Source organism: Henckelia pumila, chromosome 1 (genome assembly GCF_033568475.1).
Source record: "Henckelia pumila isolate YLH828 chromosome 1, ASM3356847v2, whole genome shotgun sequence".
Taxonomy (NCBI): domain Eukaryota; kingdom Viridiplantae; phylum Streptophyta; class Magnoliopsida; order Lamiales; family Gesneriaceae; genus Henckelia; species Henckelia pumila.
This window is the reverse complement of record NC_133120.1, coordinates 98,369,405-98,391,027: the sequence shown is the minus strand read 5'-3', so window position 1 is coordinate 98,391,027 and position 21,623 is coordinate 98,369,405. Positions and strand designations below refer to the sequence as shown.

The 21,623-nt window shown below is 34.0% G+C and overlaps 1 pseudogene; it reads right to left on the bottom strand.

The window, feature by feature from the left end:
• Positions 1–4,402: 4,402 nt before the first annotated feature.
• LOC140870265 (cysteine-rich receptor-like protein kinase 15) lies at positions 4,403–21,379 on the bottom strand (annotated as a pseudogene).
• Positions 21,380–21,623: the final 244 nt, after the last annotated feature.

Here is a 21,623-nt window from a genome sequence, read left to right as displayed (position 1 = left end):
TTGGAGGACATGTTGAAAGCTGTAGTGCTTGATTTTGGCACTAGTTGGCAAGAATCACTATCTTTTTGTGAATTCTCGTACAACAACAGTTATCAATCGAGTATTGGAATGGCTCCTTTTGAAGCTTTATATGGAAGAAAATGTCGATCTCCTCTGTACTGGGATGATATCTCTGAAGTACCTGACACTGGCCCTGATATGATACGTGATATGAATGAACAGGTGAAGCTTATTCAGAGAAGAATGAAGACAGCTCAAGATAGACAAGTGAAATATGCCAACATTCGACGTCGACCTTTGTCTTTTGAACAGGGGGATCGTGTATTTTTGAAGATTTCTCCGTTCAGAGGCACCGTACGATTTGGCAAGTGAGGGAAGTTGTCTCCACGCTACATTGGTCCTTATGAAATTCTGGATAAAATAGGCAATCTCGCCTATCGATTAGCTCTTCCTCCATCTTTATCTGGAATACATGATGTCTTTCATGTATCGATGCTTCGAAAATATCTGGCTGATGAATCTCACGTGCTTCAATCTTATGAGGCTGAACTCGACGAGACTTTGAGTTATTTTGAAAATCCAATTCAGATTCTTGATCGAAAAGAGAAGCAACTACGAACGAAGACTATTCCACTTGTGAAAGTTCAGTAGAGTCGTCATGGTATTGAAGAAGCTACTTGGGAGACAGAATCAGATATGCGACAACGATTTCCAGATATGTTTCATTGATGTGAGTCTCCTTTAGTTTTCTGTTATCTGATATCTGTTATATGATCTGTGGATACTACTTGAGATTTCGAGGACGAAATCGTGTCTTAGTTGGGGAGAATTTTAACGCCCAGAATTATTTAATTTTAATCCGAGAATATTTAATTTGGGAATATTTGGAGTTTTGATTTAAATTATAATATTCTTAAATTGATTAGGATTGAAATTGAATGAATTGAGAAATTGAGGTCCAAATTGCAATTTTGGAATAATTGAGGGGCCAAAGTGCAATTTTCAGATTTTATGGGGACACTTGTCTTGCATGTGAGTTGGAACGTGGGATACAACACATTTCCATCAGATTGCTTCAGAATTGGAAAAGGAAGAAACCGAGAGCAAAACTAAAGAACTTCCAAGCTTTTTCTTCATTTTCAAATTGAGATATCTTGAGCCTCGGATATCCGTTTTTGATTCCGAAAGATGTTCTGGAATCCTCGCAACGAAACCTTCAATTTGATGTAAGTTTTCTCTTAGTTCATCAAGGATTGAGAATTCGAAATGGACAGAGATCAGACTTGTGTTTGAATTGTTGTTGATGAGCTTCTATCTTTTGTAATATTGAAGTTGGGTTGAGGATTGATTGTTGTATCATGTTCTTATGATTTCCCAGTTATGATTTGATCTATATACCTGCTGATATGTTGGTTTCAAAGCTTCAACAGCTGATATGCATGTTAGAAATGTTATAGATGTGTTCGGAATCGCCGAGTTATACCGATATGCCGTCGAACTCATGATTTGAAGTGATTTGCTATTGTTCTTGGACTAAGAAGTGGCTGAATTATTAGCTGATGATTACTTGCTTGTTATGCTGTGATTTTAGTGCATAAACAGGGCATTTCAACTCCATAATCTTGACCTTGAAACCGAAAGAAGAAAGCACAAGGTTGGTAGCGTTTTGCTTTGACGTTTGGGTTGAAACTTGAGCAGATTTTGGGATAGGTTTGGTGGTTAACTTGTACAGATTTGGACAAGCTAAAAGACATCCTAAACATCACATTTGAAAGGTAAAAGTGGACTACTATTTGATTGGGATTATAACTCGAGATGGTTTGTATCGAGTTCCCCTAAATCACATACTTGTTTGCTTAATTGCTCTTATGTGCTTTCCTTTGAGTTGTTGAATAAGTCTTGATGTTAATGAATGTGATTTGAATGATATATATTGCATTCATCTTGTAAGACTTGTTCTTTGATTTCGAAATGAACGAAAACGTTCGAATAGATGATTTGAGGGATTGTATATGTATGGCCTGGGTGGTTGTTTAGCCTAGCGTCTGATTTACATATATAATGGCTTCAAAGTCTAGAGAAGTGAGATAAGTAGCCCCACCTCGATCGGGAGAGTCGGTGGATTAGTTATGATATCTACTTCTCGGGATCCCAACCGACGAATGAAGAGATGAACCTTGTTTTAAAAATATGCATTAAAGTTATGTTCCTTATATCATGATCTTGATATATATTTGTTATGCATGTTTAGTTGCTTTTACTGGAAAATCTATTTCTCACCGGAGTTATCCGGCTATTGTTGTGTTGTATGTGTCATGGCAATAGGCGGGAGTGGAACCGGGCAAAAGCGAACATGAAGAACAAGGGAGGAGAGGAATAGCGTGATGATCCGAGTTTAGTTGGTTGATTGAGCTGTCAATGATAGTGTTGAGTCCAAACACATGAACATGTTATAGCTACTTATACCAAGACTTGTTGTTTAATAAGTTGTTGTCTTGTTGATGTATATAGGATTTTAGATGATGTATAAATCCTAGAGACAACATGATGTTGTAGCTTTATTCCTTTTCTATAACAATGATTCTTGTTTGATATGTTAGCCTATCTTGAGATGATTTTAAGGCTTTATTAGGATCTAAATCTATCATGTTAGAATGCATGTTAGTTGTTGATTTTGATTAGATCATGTGTGAACTGAAGCTAGATGAACAAAATGAAGGAAAGGAACTTATTGACAGCAAAGGGATTTCTGCTGTTTTTTTGGAAATGGGCTCGCTCGATCGGTGAAGTATTGCGGATCGAGCGAGGCCATTAATATTTGGGCAGGAAGCTGAGCAAAGTTGCTCTCGCTCGATCGGTAGGAAATGACCGATCGAGCGAGGCCAATTTTACTCTCATCCGAGAGTTGAGCATTTGTGCTCGCTCGATCGGTAACTTTCTACCGATCGAGCGAGGTGCTCACTTTTGAAAAAAAAAAATTTATTTTGTTTGGACTTTGATTCTTGTCTATTAATTATACTGAGTTGATGAATGAGATATTAGAACTCGGGTTGTCACATAATACTGCAACATATAAAAATGCATACTCAGCTGGATATTTCAGTCAATACTTACGTACCTTTAAAAAATCGATTTAGTAACTCATAGTTTATAATGTCCCAACCTAAAGATAAACGAACATCAAAACAAATTTTTTTTTAACATTTATCTAAAAGTTTTTATTAATCCATTAGATACTCCCAATAACTATTACGTATTCAAGAGTATCTTCATCTGTCGTTAGTCCGTAGAAGTCGAGAACCCTGTAACTGAGCACAATTTTGTTACAATCTCAGTAGCACACTGAATTAATATAATGCTATCCCTCGATAATATAGCTAGAAACACTCAATAGACTGAATAACTCAGGAATCTGTTGCATGTACTTAGTGATGAGAATCTCGTCGATTTTAACTTGTGTGTTTTTTGCAACCAATATTTTCTGTGATTTTTATTTATACATTACGTAAATAAAACATAATGAAATATCATTTTGATATGATTATTTTGTAGTTTCTAATTTTATAATTTGTAATCATTTTTTCCAACCAATGTTTTTTTGTAGTTAAATTTATAAAATATTTTAATAAAATATGGTAAAAGATCACTACGATATGAATATGACAAAAGAAAATGATACGATAAAAAATATATTTGAAATAATTTAGTACTCCAAATCTTTATAAAAAAATTAAAAACACATATTTTTTTTCTAAATTGATTAATATGAGTAATTAACTTGAATTGGTAAAATTTTATACTGTTTTTATGACCTTTTATTGATTTAATTAATTTTAGGTCTCTTGTGAGAGTGTCTCATTGATATTTATCCTTGATATTCGTTAATTTTGCTCATATTTATAAAGAAAAAAAATATTTTTGATATAAAAATTAATATTTTTTATGGGTGACCTAATTATGAAATCAATGCCACAAAGTTGACTCGTGAGATTATCTTATTGAAATTTTTGTTTTAGTTTAGTTTCGAATTTTAATTACTCCATCGTATGTTCCCCACGTGCAATGCACGTACATCTTTTCTAGTATATATATATTATATATATATTTGAAATGTAAAAATTACTCCCAACAATATCGTGTTACCCAAATAAGAAACCATAAGACGTAAATGGTGCCGAAATCCGCCCAATAAGCAAAGAATCAAGCTTGGGATCAGTTCGAGAAAATAATTGGAAAATTTAGCATTTAATTACACAAGACATGGACATACCAAAATAAGATTTTTCAACTGTATTGAGCAAAACGTCACTTATTCAAACAACCTTTTACGTAAGCAAACTAGAGCAATGATTATAACATCCAATATAACACCATGAACTTAATTGAACCATATACTTCGTAATCACCTTGGACGAAAACCAGCCATCGACATGTCGGTTTTTAATGATTCAACAGAATATAGATCAGTTGACCTTTTAAGGGCTGATGATCCACTTGAATCAAATCCTTTTGAACCATACACACTAAGGTTTGGAATATTTCTTGAGTTATAGCCATAGTTCGTAGTATATGTTGGCTCGAAAGGTGCCGACAGAGATATTTTGGAGCTGCTAAGCATAAGAACAACTGAAGCCATTGTTGGTCTATCACTAGGATTGTCTTGCACGCAAAGCAAACCGATGTGAATGCATCTGAACATATCACGTAGGTTACTTGAACCAACCCTCAATACTGGATCAATGATATCCTATGCTGTTCCTTGGCTCCATTGTTTCCATGCCTATATATATATATATATATATATATATATATATATATATATATGAAATATATAATAATAATAATAATAATAATAATCTCTTTATGGAAAACCTGGGCAACTACAATTCAACATAGGATATTAAGCAAAAATCCGCCCAGTCGATCACTAATATGATCAACGAACTAGACAATATTTTGGATTCTCAGGTTTAAGTTTACAATCATAATGAATATTCATCTTGCTTACCAGACTTAAGAGGTCTTTCATATCCTCCCCGTTTTTAAGTGATCTATTTTGTTGACCACTGACGATTTCTAAGATCAGCACACCGATGCTAAATACATCAGACTTAGCAGAGAATTGTCCGTGCATTTCATATTCTGGTGACATATATCCACTACAACAACCAAGTTGTTAGTACGTATACGTAGTTACATTGAAGCAAGGAAGAGTTACAAAGCTTAATCATGCAACCAATGGTAATATTTGAGGGAGCTTCTAGACTTCTCAGTTTTTTGAAATTTTAAAAAAATTTAAACTTTTGTTAACAAAAAAAACTGAAAAGTTATTTCAAACACTAACTATATGTATTAAATAAAATCATTGCATAGGAAGAAGATAATTTCTAAATCAAAAATGTTGAAATTTGTGTAATATTTAACTGGGAAAAAAAGTCTCCACAAATACTTAATTTAACTTATTTATGATACTTATGCAACTTAAATCTTGTTGAGAACTTAGCTAAGCAGTCTAAGCTCCAGAATTTGATCAAGACAAGTTGCTCATTCCAAAATCCAATCAATAATACTACTTGGGGCTGTCACTTCGAAAGAACACTTACTATGTTCCCACAATTTTGTTGGTGTTGGCTTGAGTTTCATCGGCATCAAATAACCTCGCCATGCCAAAGTCGGCAATTTTTGGGTTCATATCTCCATCTAAAAGTATATTGCTAGCTTTGAGATCACGATGAATTATTTTAACTCGAGATTCTTCGTGCAAATATAGAAGTCCCTTGGAAATCCCCCATATGATCTTGTAACGGTTCTCCCAATCCAAATCATTTTGTTTGATAGGGTCTGCAATATACTCAAGTACATACATGCATAAATCATTTTGTTTGACAGGGTCTACATGCAGTACATACATGTACATATAAATTTGAAGAATATGAAATATTTACTATGAATTGAAAAGGACATTGAAATATTACCGAATAAAAATTTGTCGAGGCTTCTATTCTTAACGAATTCATAAGTGAGAAGTCTTTCCTTCCCTTTCATGGAAAAACCCAGGAGTCTTACAAGATTCTTGTGTTGTAGTTTGGCTACTAGTAAGACTTCATTCTTGAATTCTACGTCACCTTGCCCAAAATCCAAGGACAGTCTTTTAACAGCAATGTCTTGTCCATTCGAAAGTGTTCCCTAATAAATATTACAATTAATAAAGATTATTATATGTCACAACTTTAATCAATAACGTAACACAAGGTTTCAAGTTTACCTTATAAATGACCCCAAATCCACCTTGTCCCAACTTGCTAGCAAGTGAGAAATTATTAGTAGCGTCTTTGATTTCAGAAAAATCATATTGTAGCGATTCATCTATGTTAATGTCTCGTGAAGATTCAAATTAATTGAAAAAGGAATTAATGACATTTAGCGAAATTGCTGCTAAATAATGAAAATTGCAATTAAGATGCGTTAATAAATTTGTAACACCCAGTATTTTTAGTACGTAAATTCGCATTCATAATTAGGGATTTTATTTATTTAGAATTTTAGATTATGGGTTAAATATTTATGTGAAATTATTTGTGCATGTTTTAAGTTATTTTTAAGCATTTAACCCATAATTAGTGATTTTCATGAATTATGGAAATTTAATTATTTTATAGCGTAGACGGGACCGTGGACGGACGAGATGACAACTTTCTACCCAAATTATTTTATGAGTTTTATGAGCCTTAAAATAATATTTTAAGGTATTTTGTCAAGAAAAATTTAGTATTTAGTTATATATTTATTTAAGGGTTTATTTTTAGCCAAAATAAGTCATTTTAATGACTTTTATTAAATTTTAAAAATCCCTTAAATTTATATTTCGGGATTTGGGTTGTGTTATCAGAATTATTAAGTTATTATGGAGTTTTAAATATTTAATTAGGTATGATTTTATTTCTAAATTAGTTAATATCCTATTTTAATTCTATTTATCAAATTTAAAACAAACCTACCCTATCTCTTAACCCTAATCAGCCGACTCCCACCTTCTTCCAAACCCTCTTCACGCCTCCATCTCAGAAAAATAGTCCTCCATAGCCGATCAACTCGTTCTTTGAAGATTTATCGAGTTTTTGGTCCGTTCGTCGTCCCGGAGCCCTTATACGCATCAACCTACTTCAAACAATTATAAAGGCATGTTTGATTCATTTTCTTCTACACTATATAAGCTATTAAATCTCTTTTCATCAGAATCACCACGATTTTTACGTTAGAAAATTTGGAAATTTGAAGCATGCATGTTTAGTCATGTTTTTATTCATGTTTTTGCTTGTTTGCTTGGACATAGCCACGTTTTTCAGCCATGGGAGGGACCAGACTGCTGCTGGTCGTGTAAGGGTGTGAGTGAGGGTCCTAGGAGTCATTTGGCTCAGTGGGATCGAACCAGGAAGGGCTAGGAACGAAGCCATCTCAGCTGGTTATCTTGGGGTGCACAGTTTAGGGTTGTTGGAAGAGGGGCTCGGTCCTGCTGTATGGGGCATGGCTGGGATCATGACATGGTAGGTTAGGACCGGCAGGACCTTCCCAAGGTCCTGCCGGCGGCACTCCGGCCGGCCATGGCCGGAGCAAGGCGGCAGCAGCCCTGAAAGGGCTGCTGCTCGCGCAACCGAAGTGAGTAGGGAGGGGGGGTACGGGTTTTGGGCTGGGGCTGGGTGCTGGGTCGGGTCTTGGGATCAGGGTCGGGTCAGTAGAGTTTAGGGTCGGGTCAAGTAAGTCCGGGTCCGGGTTAGGTAGGCCGGGCTCGAGTATTTTAATTTTTAATTAATTAAGAGATTAATTGGTTTTGGGCTTTTATTAATTAGTTAGAAAATTATTTGGGCCTCCAAATAATTTTATTTGGGCTTTAAATAATTTATTTAAGTTAGCACAATGATTTTATGAGCTTGGGAGCCCATGAGAATTTTTGGGCCAGTCTAGAATTTTATTGGGCTTAATTAAGTTAATGGGCTTAAATATTTTTATTTAGGACCAATTAAGTTTAATTAAGTTATTTGGGCTAAGATATGATTATTGGGCTTTTATTTAAGTTTAATGGGCTTAGAGTGAGTGACCAGCAGTCTGGACCAACCCATGAAAAATAAATAAGTCCGGGATATATATTTAATTATTTTTATGCATAAAGTCTATTTTAAGTATAAGTATATTATATTATGAAAAATTAATTAAATATATATTACGAACATATTTTCAGTGCATGCATTCATGAAATAATTTTATGGCATGATTTAATGTTTAAGGTTGAGCTAGAAAATAATTTTATGTTGGAAGTTGAAGTAGTGTGATAATTTAAGGGGGACCAGTCCCCACATGTTAAGGGCAGTTTACTGTCAATTTAAGGGTAGTTTACTACAAGTAAGAGGTGATTCGTCACCACCGCGTACATTGGTTCTAAGAGACTGATCAGTCGAACTTTTAAGTTTAAGGTTACACTATGGATATGACCATGCGATGTTAGAAAATGTTATGCTCAACAATGTTTATGTATGTAATATATGATTATATATAAGATCAAGTTTGTGACGACCCGAGTTCTAATCTCTCATTTAATCAAATGTCCAATATTAGACAAGAAACAATGTCTAAACAAAAGAGTAAAAAAAAAAAAAATTTTTTTTTTTTTTAAATTGATTGCCCTGCGCACGCGCGGGCATCACCCCTCGCGCGGGCGCAGTTCAACGAGCCCGAGGCTCCATGGACTGGCTTGCGCGCGCGCGAGCAGTAGCTCGCCCGTGCGCAGGCCACTGCACCAGAAACAGAACGAAGGGGCTCAGCTGCTGTCAAATAGGTTCTATCATGCAATTATCATCTAATATAAGTTCATGCAAAGCTTTTTCAATATCATAAGCTATCATACATTCTAACATGATCACATTAATAGAAATGAATCATAACAAAGCCTTAAAACATAACCATAAGGCTCATAATCATGCAAGAAGTAATGTTATTCATTCAAGATCAAGCTACACCATGTTGTTTCAAAGGATTTAAACATCTATCAAATCCTAAATACAACAACAAGATAACAACTAGATCATCTACAAGTTGTGAAACAAGTAGCTATAACAAGATCATGTTTAAAGCTCAACTCTACATCATGACAGCTCACTCAACCATCTAACTCGGATCATCACGCTATATCTCTTCAACCCTTGTTCTTCAATATTGCCTTTGTTCTGCTCCATTCCCTCCTATTGCCATGACACATACAACATAACAATAGCCGGATAACTCCGGTGAGAAATATATTTCCCAGTAAAAGCAACTAAACATGCATATCAAACATATATCAAGATCAAGATATAAAAGTAATACAATTCATGTTTTAAAAAACAAGGTTCATCTCTTCATTCGTCGGTTGGGATCCCGAGAAGTAGATATCATAACTAATCCACCGACTCTCCCGCTCGAGGTGGGGTTACTTATCTTTCTTCTCTAGACTTTGAAGCAATCATATATGCAATTCAGACGCTAGGCTAAAACAACCACCCAGGCCATACATATACGATTACTCAAATCGTCTATTCGAACGTTTTCGTTCATTTCAAAATCAAGGAATAAGTCTTCAAGATGAATGCAACATATATCATCATCAAGGCATTCATAACATCAAAAACTTATTCAACAACTCAAATGAAAACACATAAGAACAATTAAGCAAACAAATATGTGATTTAGGGGAACTCGATACAAACCATCTCGAGTTGTAGTCCCAATCAAATAGTAGTCCACTTTTACCTTCGTATTTCGTCTGTTCTGAATTCTTCAACCTCAAAACATGCACATCAATCTTTGTTCAATTCATTCCTTTCAGAATAGGGTCGAAATCATCAGCACATCTTCAATCAAATCATTTCAAACCTCAAGCGAACTTCCTCGGTTCACAATTCGACTTCTTGAGTTGCTTGAGCTCCTAGCATGTCTGAAATATAAAGATTGCATCTAACAAAATCAGTATACAATCCCAAGATCATTGGCTCAATCTTAGACTATCAATATGGCTTCAAAACATAACCGAGCATCGTAGCGATTGTAAATCGGGAATCGTTACGGTATCGAATTCATTTCGAACTTATTTAACCTCAATCCAATTCATACGTCCATTCCAAATCAATACTACATCATTCGAATCTTCATATCAGTAGCTAAACATATCAATATCAGCTGGACATCATAACAAGTTTATTCATTCATCCATATTCGATCCGGTTTCGAAAATAAACGATACAACACGTCAAGAACAAAATCAAAACTCAAAGTACTGATCTCTGCCATATATCGATCTTCAAAACATATCGAAAGGATCAAATACTTACATCAAATCGAAGTACTTGTCTCAAGGATTCCAGAACATCTTTCGGAATCGAAATCGGACGCACGAATCAAAAGTTACGGCAATTCGAAACCGCAACATCAAAAGGAAAGGGAAGAAACTCGGCTCCCTGTTCGAACCTTTGCTCTCAATTCTGAATGTGCTCCTGTTCATCCACGTATCTTTGCTGATAATTGATTAAAATTGGATAGCTTTAGCCAAAATTGCAAATTAGCCCCTGAAACTTCATAAATTGCAATTCAGTCTTCAGCCTTCGTTTTAATTCAATTTCAATGCAAAATAATTTAAGAATATTAGAATTTAAATCAAAACTCTAAATATTCCCAAATTAAATATACTCGGATTAAAATTAAATAAATTCGGATTAATTAAATAATCCTGACCATTTGCACTTCAGCCCTTCAAATGTCAGTATGTGCAAATCAGTCCCTGATCGAGTTATATCTTCCAAATTCATCTTCTTTAATTTCCGAAACATGGAATTAAATCTTCAATTCCATAAATATTCAAATCGAATATTTATTCTTTTAATTTAAGGATTCTCGGAATTTAATTCTCAAAATTCGTAAATTCTAAAATCAAATATTTTTAGCTCGGAAATTAAATCTATCATTTCCATAACTTCTCAAATCAATATTAGCCCATAATATGGAATTTAATTCTCAAATCCCATAATTAATAATTTAATATTTCCGGGCCTTACAATTCCTCCCCTCTAAGAAATGATTTCGTCCTCGAAATCGTAGTCAAGCCAACTATCAAGTCTAATAGACTGAATGATTATTTGAAGTTATTTTCACTTTAATCATTCAACTCTAATCTATTCAGTTGTACTCCTCTTGTCTGATTCAAGTACACAGAAGGAATCTATCAATACTTCCTTAATTTAGATACGAGAAACAAGTCAGCTTCATTGTATCAAGCTGGAAAGAATAAATCTTTTCCATCGTCAATTCCATCTGATATCTTATTCAATAAAATTCAATATTCAACTTCATATTCTGAATCTGTAGATTAAATTCTGTTTTTTCTCTACTCTGAATTGAATGATGTTTCAAAAATAACTTTGTCGCTTAACTAATCCGTTTCAGCTTCCAAAGTTATATCTATCATTCAATTACTAATTCTGGTTCTTCTTTTCCGTTTTCATTTCATACAGATTCATCGTAAAATTCGTTGTGTATCTCGAATCAACTCCGATCGGATATCGACAAATCATGTCTGATCTGATATCATATACCTCAGTAATATCATTTACAACACAAGAAATCGGAGTTCTTTTCATCATATTATCATATCATTATCTCAAAATCGGCTCAATAGCTATTACAGGAATTAGAATCCTCAAGTGGCAACATATCAAATCAAATAATACCGAATCAGGTATTAAAGTTCTGAGAATATTCTCAATATTTGGAAAATCGACTCAGATAATCCATCAATCGAATTCAACTCTCAGAATATCAGTCAATCAATCGATGCCACATTCTGTCAAATAAATCTAAAGTCTTAATTCGGACAATAGATTTTAATCATTTCTGTACTTTCATCATATCTCTATCTTCTTCCCGGATCTGAATGGATAGCTGTTCGTCACATCTCATATAGAGTATTCTGCCAAATTCTGATTAGTCTATTCGGACTATCAATTAATCAGAATATAATATGTTGTAGTCACAGATTTCAAAGTATTCAGAACTATTGATAATCGGTATCATATCAGATAAAAATTCATTCTCACAAATTCGATTCATCATCTCTGACTATTCTTCCCATTCAAGGATAATATATTGTACCTTTTCCTCAAAAAGTACTCAAAGTCTTCGGATCTTCTGTATTACAATGTAATAGTAAACCCAATGTTTCAATCTGAAACATTATTTCCTGGCTTACTGTTCATCTTGCAACGAATTTAATCATAATTCAGTGACTTGTTCATACAGACAGATCATCGTATACAGTAATGTTCATGAATCAGTTCATAACTATCACCTGTTTACCTCATCTATATTGTTTCATCACGGTAGTTTTTTTTTTAAAATATTCTTTCAAAGTATAATCTTGGTTCAATGTTTGGAGTTTCCAAACTAACATTGAACTCATCTGATCAACGATTTTCAACTTCATCAGAAAATCTCTGTATGTTTAACTTCACAAACGTACTAATTCTGTTACTACTATTTGCTTTATCTTCTGATAAAACAATTATTGAATGAATATTGAATTCATTGTTATGCAATTTTCAAATTTTGATATCTCTTTTCGGAAATATCAGGCACAATCAAATAATCAATCATAATATAATTCATTCATTCGGATCTGAGGCTTCAATTCATATCTCAATCTGGCATTCTGTACTGAATTCTAATTACTTCAGTTTACTTTTTGTGTTGCTTTCATCTTCTGAACAATTTTGCCTTACTTCCAATCGAAAAATCATTCAGATTGGTGTTATATTCATCTGAATATTCAAATCAGAATACACAGAAATCTGAAATCAATTCATCGGATGCCTATTTTATTCCTTATTCCTATCTCCAAATACCGACAAATCATATCATCTAACCCAAAAATCATGGATCATATTCAAATTCTCCTATCAGTTACGAGCCATTATCTTAAAATACGCTGAAATATCATCAAAGGATCAATAATTCTCAAAATCAAAAGAAATAAATCAAGATTGAGAAAATCCCTCAATCAAGGTCATCCAAAATCAAATCTTCTGGATAACAAACTCTGCAAAGTGAAAACAACTCACTTGCATCACATAACTCAGAATGAGTAAATCAACACAGGCTCTAAACGAAAGCAATGTGCCATGAGAGCCAATCAATATTAAATCATTCAAGAATTATATCTCCAGTTGATGTAATCGATTCAGCATAATCAAAGAAAAGACTCATCTGTAACCAATTGTCATATCATCATTTATCTTCTAAACCTCAAGATTAATATATAATTCATAATCTCATCAAGTCGGTAATTCATAAATTCTTCAATTCATCACTTCAATATTGAATTCTAGTTCACAACTTAAACTAAAGTCAAAAATCTTACTGAAACATATCTGTAATCTCTATTCATTGGCATACCTATCAATGCTGATTTAGATCTTGAACATATTTCGTGCATCGAATATACTGATTTTGGAATATTTCTGTAATCAAACATTATATATCAAACCAAAATCACAGAATCTTAATTCGAGATTCTATATCATATCATCATATTCATATGCACACTATGTTCTTGTTGATCTAATTTTATCGCTTCTGATCATCATACTGATTGGTTAATTCACAAAATCCAGTGATTCAATAATCTGCAATTATCACTAATCAGTACTTAGGTAAATTCTTACATGAACAATATCATGTTCAGTTTCAGTTCATCAAAGCAATAGTTCTAATCTTCAGTTCAATTCACAAAATCTCTTTTCTGATACATAGGTAATCATATAATAAGCTTTCAGCTATCATATATCTATTGCACCAATAATAAACAGGTCAAAACAAAATAAATCTGTTACCTGAAATTTCATTCTCAGGTGCAATTTCATTCTGATCCTCTGTATACTTCTGGAATTTATTAATTGAATAAATTTTTGCACATCTGTTTGACTTGTCCTTACACTGTTTGTTCGGATATCTTCCTCCATAAAGAGTGTAATAATTTCTAATATACTCTGCATTCAGAATCAGACTAATTCATCTCGATTCGCTAGAGTTAGAGATTTCTTCTCATATCATTCACCTCATATCTGTTCTAAAACAAAAATTGTAGATAGAGTTGTGAGTATCTCACATACTCTTTCATGTCTACAATTTCATTCTCCTAACTCATCATTCAACTTCTATTCTTTTAGACAGGTCTATGTTTTTAAAAAAAATGTTTCAGTCGTCAACATTTATTCAGACATAATCTGCGGATTCAAACCATTAAATAATTCACTCAATCTTGAGCTTTTCATCATTTACAATTCAAAGACTTGGAAAATTCTAATAAGGCATTCCTCAAATTCAAAAGATTCAACTTCTACAGGGTATATTTTTCTTTCTCATCATTTCTATCTGTTGTGGCAAAGAACTATAAACAAAATACTGCTCTAAGAACTTACCAACAATAAACATACCTCTGCCTTCTTATCATTTCTTTATCAAAATCCACCAGCTGGTTGCTAGGTTTCGAAGTTGGTATTCAATCACTCTGATCCGATATTCATCTGAATATTTCCGATATTTGAACAACTACTCAAGTTCTTCAAACCAACTATTACCTACAACATCATCTATTCATTTGCAGATACTCCGTTCTGTTCAATTAGAGATACTTCGTTCAGCTGAGCAATACCGTTCTGTTCTGTTCAATCTGACCATAACATTCTATTCAGTCTGGCCATATGATTCTGTCAGTCTGGGGTGCTTACGTCACCCAAAGAACACTGTTCTATTCAATTATGGGTGCTTACATCACCCGGTAAAAATCTTATAACAAAACGGTAAAAATTTCAAAAATTTACAAATCAGTAAATCAGGCAATTGAATTTCAAATATAGATCATGCTCACATGCAATTTATCAACTCATCGAATTATCAAATCAAGTAATGCATAATCATGCAATACAATTCATGCATGTGATTTAATCTACCCCGCTCAGCTTCTATCTCAGTCCAAGAACTTACGCTTTGATACCACCTGTTGTGACGACCCGAGTTCTAATCTCTCATTTAATCAAATGTCCAATATTAGACAAGAAACAAAGTCTAAACAAAAGAGTAAAAAAAAAAAAAAATTTAAAATTGATTGCCCTGCGCACGCGCGGGCGCAGTTCAACGAGCCCGAGGCTCCATGGGCTGGCTTGCGCGCGCGCGAGCAGTAGCTCGCCCGTGCGCAGGCCACTGCACCAGAAACAGAACGAAGGGGCTCAGCTGCTGTCAAATAGGTTCTATCATGCAATTATCATCTAATATAAGTTCATGCAAAGCTTTTTCAATATCATAAGCTATCATGCATTCTAACATGATCACATTAATAGAAATGAATCATAACAAAGCCTTAAAACATAACCATAAGGCTCATAATCATGCAAGAAGCAATGTTATTCATTCAAGATCAAGCTACACCATGTTGTTTCAAAGGATTTAAATATCTATCAAATCCTAAATACAACAACAAGATAACAACTAGATCATCTACAAGTTGTGAAACAAGTAGCTATAACAAGATCATGTTTAAAGCTCAACTCCACATCATGACAGCTCACTCAACCATCTAACTCGGATCATCACGCTATATCTCTTCAACCCTTGTTCTTCAAGATTGCCTTTGTTCTGCTCCATTCCCTCCTATTGCCATGACACATACAACATAACAATAGCCGGATAACTCCGGTGAGAAATATATTTCCCAGTAAAAGCAACTAAACATGCATATCAAACATATATCAAGATCATGATATAAAAGTAATACAATGCATGTTTTAAAAAACAAGGTTCATCTCTTCATTCGTCGGTTGGGATCCCAAGAAGTAGATATCATAACTAATCCACCGACTCTCCCGCTCGATGTGGGGTTACTTATCTTTCTTTTCTAGACTTTGAAGCAATCATATATGCAATTCAGACGCTAGGCTAAAACAACCACCCAGGCCATACATATACGATTACTCAAATCGTCTATTCGAACGTTTCCGTTCATTTCAAAATCAAGGAATAAGTCTTCAAGATGAATGCAACATATATCATCATCAAGACATTCATAACATCAAAAACTTATTCAACAACTCAAATGAAAACACATAAGAACAATTAAGCAAACAAATATGTGATTTAGGGGAACTCGATACAAACCATCTCGAGTTGTAGTCCCAATCAAATAGTAGTCCACTTTTACCTTCGTATTTCGTCTGTTCTGAATTCTTCAACCTCAAAACATGCACATCAATCTTTGTTCAATTCATTCCTTTCAGAATAGGGTCGAAATCATCAGCACATCTTCAATCAAATCATTTCAAACCTCAAGCGAACTTCCTCGGTTCACAATTCGACTTCTTGAGTTGCTTGAGCTCCTAGCATGTCTGAAATATAAAGATTGCATCTAACAAAATCAGTATACAATCCCAAGATCATTGGCTCAATCTTAGACTATCAATATGGCTTCAAAACATAACCGAGCATCGTAGCGATTGTAAATCGGGAATCGTTACGGTATCGAATTCATTTCGAACTTATTTAACCTCAATCCAATTCATACGTCCATTCCAAATCAATACTACATCATTCGAATCTTCATATCAGTAGCTAAACATATCAATATCAGCTGGACATCATAACAAGTTTATTCATTCATCCATATTCGATCCGGTTTCGAAAATAAACGATACAACACGTCAAGAACAAAATCAAAACTCAAAGTACTGATCTCTGCCATATATCGATCTTCAAAACACATCGAAAGGATCAAATACTTACATCAAATTGAAGTACTTGTCTCAAGGATTCCAGAACATCTTTCGGAATCGAAATCGGACGCACGAATCAAAAGTTACGGCAATTCGAAACCGCAACATCAAAAGGAAAGGGAAGAAACTCGGCTCCCTGTTCGAACCTTTGCTCTCAATTCTGAATGTGCTCCTGTTCATCCACGTATCTTTGTTGATAATTGATTAAAATTGGATAGCTTTAGCCAAAATTGCAAATTAGCCCCTGAAACTTCATAAATTGCAATTCAGTCTTCAGCCTTCGTTTTAATTCAATTTCAATCCAAAATAATTTAAGAATATTAGAATTTAAATCAAAACTCTAAATATTCCCAAATTAAATATACTCGGATTAAAATTAAATAAATTCGGATTAATTAAATAATCCTGACCATTTGCACTTCAGCCCTTCAAATGTCAGTATGTGCAAATCAGTCCCTGATCGAGTTATATCTTCCAAATTCATCTTCTTTAATTTCCGAAACATGGAATTAAATCTTCAATTCCATAAATATTCAAATCGAATATTTATTCTTTTAATTTAAGGATTCTCGGAATTTAATTCTCAAAATTCGTAAATTCTCAAATCAAATATTTTTAGCTCGGAAATTAAATCTATCATTTCCATAACTTCTCAAATCAATATTAGCCCATAATATGGAATTTAATTCTCAAATCTCATAATTAATAATTTAATATTTTCGGGCCTTACAAAGTTTAAGCAAGATTTTCAGTCATGATTCATGATTTTTAAGCATGCTCATTCATGTATATGTTATGTATTAGTATTTCAGTGATTTAAATTATTTTAAACCCTTGTTATGTTAGCATGTTGGGCCTCTAGGCTCACTACACTTATATGGTGCAGGTGAGTACGTAGAGGAAGATGTAGTTCCTACCGGTGGTGAGGACGTATGAGCGGACATGCAGTGATCCCCCGTGACCACCGGCTGAGTCTTTATGGATATTTTTAAGAATTTTTAAAAACTCTGTTTCTTTTATGTTTGTCAGTGGTGAATTTTAGTACTATTTTTATTAAATAATTTTTATTGCATGCAAACTTTTAAGTGGATTGTTTGGCAGTATTCTATTTAAGTTTGACTCAGTTATTTAAGTAAGAATGTTGCATTTTATTTATGTTATTTTTAAATCTGTTTATTTTGTGCATATATATATGAGCATGTATGTACATCTATTTTACTTAGTATTATTTTAAAAAATAAAAATAAAAATTTTTGCATATATTATTTTAGTATGTTTGGGTCGTTTCAAAATTACACTGATCAAGTTCTTGTTTTGGCTTCCTTTTAGCTCTCTTTATCAGCAAGATGGTAGCAAATACAGCTACTATTAGACCCACACCAACTGAAACAGAAGCTATTATCACAGTTCGAGTGTTTCCATCTTTCTTCCCTACAAAATTAATCTCACGGAAGAATTAATATTTTCCTATGCCAAATCGTTTATATTATACTAGCCACTAAAGCACACGCACCGTGTGTATAATATAATCGTAGACCACAAATATATGCACCGAGAGAACGATATTCATAAACTTACCTGGTGGAACTTTTGAGAAGAAAAAATGTGTTGAGTAGAAATTAAGAGAGAAAATGTGGAATGGTTTTATGAGACACGTCGAATATAAGAGATGAATAAAATATAAAAAAAATATAAAATATAAAATTAATTATAAAAAGGGTAAAATTGGAAGAAAAGATGGTTTTCTCACATCATCACGGTCTCTCAACTATTATAGATAGTAGACATATTATTTCAAGAATAATAAAAACTAGTCTTGTGATACGGTCTCACCGGTAAATTTTGTGAGAAGAATCTTCTTATTGAACCACTCATGCATGCAATGTATTACCTTTTATTCCATAAGTAGCTTTAATTTATTTGAAATATATGTGAGTTACTGAGTTTGATATGAATGAGTTTGACCCGTCTCACGAGTTTGATGCATGAATCATGCATTCATTGTAAATTTTCATTTCATGGATTATATGTTAGTTATCTATTACTATTATGGGGATTCGTCGCATTAGTTATCTAAAAGTATTTGATAGGTATAGATAACCAAATTATATATTATGTGAGTTTATTGCATGGTTATTTAAGATTTATTTTAAATAAATAATTTGAAAAATTAATAAATACTTTACGCTATATTTAAGAACTCTGTAAATCTCAAAAGAGCTCAAATGATATATGTGAGTATCTCAAAAGATTGGTAACTTCACCCTTTAATTATTTCTTTCTTTCTATATTTAGATATAATTGGTTATGACAAGTATCTTATTAGTTCTTTTATTTGACATTTAGCTAGTGTGGAAGAAATATATTTAAATCATGTACTTAATTGTATACGTTAAATTTTTTTGTTATTATTACAAAGGGAAAATAAATTTTTTGGTCCATTAACTTGTCCATGTTTTGGTTTTGATCCATTAACTTTTTCAATGTGTGTTTTGGTACACTAAGTTTGCATCTTCAGTGTTTTTTGGTCCAACTGCATACGTGTCAACTTTTGATTGGTCCAAAATGATGACGTGGACCAATAAAAAAACTGACACGTATGCAATTGGACCAAAAAACAATGAAAATGCAAAGTTAGTGTACCAAAATCCACATCGAAAAAGTTAATGGACCAAAATCCAAAAGAGATAAACTTACTGGACCAAAAAATTTATTTTCCCTATTACAAATGGTTATACATTTGAATTACGTGGGTAAGCTGATCAAGAAGAATTCTAATAAAATTTGTATAGGAAATTCATGAGTTTGATAAATTCTAACAAAATAATTAAAAGAGAGAAAATACATTTTTGTTCTCATAACTTGCATATTTTTCATTTCCCCTATGATGTTATGAATAAAACTTGTAAAGTTTGTTAGATTTGTTCAAATAAATTGATTTTTCTTCCAAAATCAGGAAATCGACAAATATTTTACAACTTTAATTAGCTTTAGCCACCATCTAATCCATATTTTGTGACAGAAAAATGAACATTCCAAATAGAAAAATTCAACAGTTATAGCATTAGAAGAATAAATTGAAAACTTATCGGACCAAAACCAAAGAAGACATAAAGTTACCAAATTTTCAAAAATTTTAAGCAAAAGTTCGTGAAAAATCTTTTTTAATTAAGAATATCGAAGCACTACCTAGCTAGCTAATTGGAGAAAAAAATCCATATTATCATCTCTTACCTGTCGGTGGGGGCTGTTGTGAGAAACCTGGTGGCGGTGGCGGTGACAGTGATGGTGGCGGCTGTCGCTGACCTGGTTGCAGTGGTGGTGGTGGTGGTGACAGTTGTGGTGGTGGTGGTGGTGGCAGCGTAGCAAGCGCCTGTAATTCATGAAGCCTGGTTTCGTTGTAAAACGGCACTTCATGATAACGAAGATTGCAGCTAGGGAATACTATCATACACCTTATGGAATTGTTGCAATTTATGGGAATATCGGAAGCAGCCCCAATTAAACAACTAATGCAATTGTCCCGAGACAAATCAGGGGTACACTGAACCAAGGAAAATATAAACTGAAAATTTACAGAGCTTTTATTCCCAGCTGCCACTTTCCTCAGAGAACCACCATTAGCGGCTTGCACGAGAAGATCGTCCTCTAGTCTAACAACATCCGACATAAACTGTTCAGGACTCGAGGCGTTCGTTAGACTCCACCAGACCCACCCAGGAGAAGTCTTCAGTATCCCGTAGATGGATTCATTAGAGTACCGCACCGTGCAGAGCTCATTCCACTGCACGGCTTGCTTGTAATTTTGACACTCGTTTACTAATTCAGCAGTGGCATTTTGGATACAGCTACGGCATTCTTCTTGCTGTATGTCCCCTCTGCACAGCGCTGCCGCATAGACGGTATCCGGTCCCTGCCCCGCGGAGGCGTTGTAGAATCCATTGATATCTACGTTTGATGCAAGGGAGGATAAGAGTGTTTCCATATTAGCCTTGTACGAGCTAAAAATGGGGTTATAGGTGTAATTGCTGTTGTCTATGCAATAAGATTTCGCTGCGCCGAGAGCTAAAAGGTTTGCGAGGGTAATGAAAATGGAGGCGGGTCGCCATCTCTGTGAAGTCATAGATCTCTAAATTTTACTTGCTTTCTACCTTCAACTTCTATGATCAGTTTTGACAGGCTAGCTTGTTGGTATTAGACCCACACCAATAAATCTACCAAGCACACAATCAGCAACCAAGAACAAGAATCTATTCGAAACTAAGAAGGAACGAACAAAGCAGATAAGAACACACGGAATTTACTTGGTTCGGATTATCAACCAATCCTACATCCAAGGTTCTGGGATTCACCCATATGAATTCACTATAATACGATCAGTGCCCACAATCGTTTCAATTCCCCTTCCGTGTACAACACATTAATCAACAGAAAAACTGGGAACAAAAGAAAAAAGAACTGGAAAACACTTTGATAGACTCTGATCTTGATGGTTTCATCTCTGTCAAGAGATATCTTCGAAGATCAATCTTGTTCCCAGATGAGCAATCTTTTGTTCTCCTTTCTATTTGGGAATACGATTTCAGAGAGACGAGAGAAAATATGAACTTGTTCCTTTTAATCAAGAAGTCAGCCCCAAACCCGATCTCTCAGCCCATAAAACGGATTTACATCCCTGTAACTAACCTAATGACCAACTCCAGCCATTGGATCAATATTCAGTTAAATGATGAATCTGAGCCGTTGATTTGCAACTAATAAAAGTCAACTCAAGTCTTCACAAAT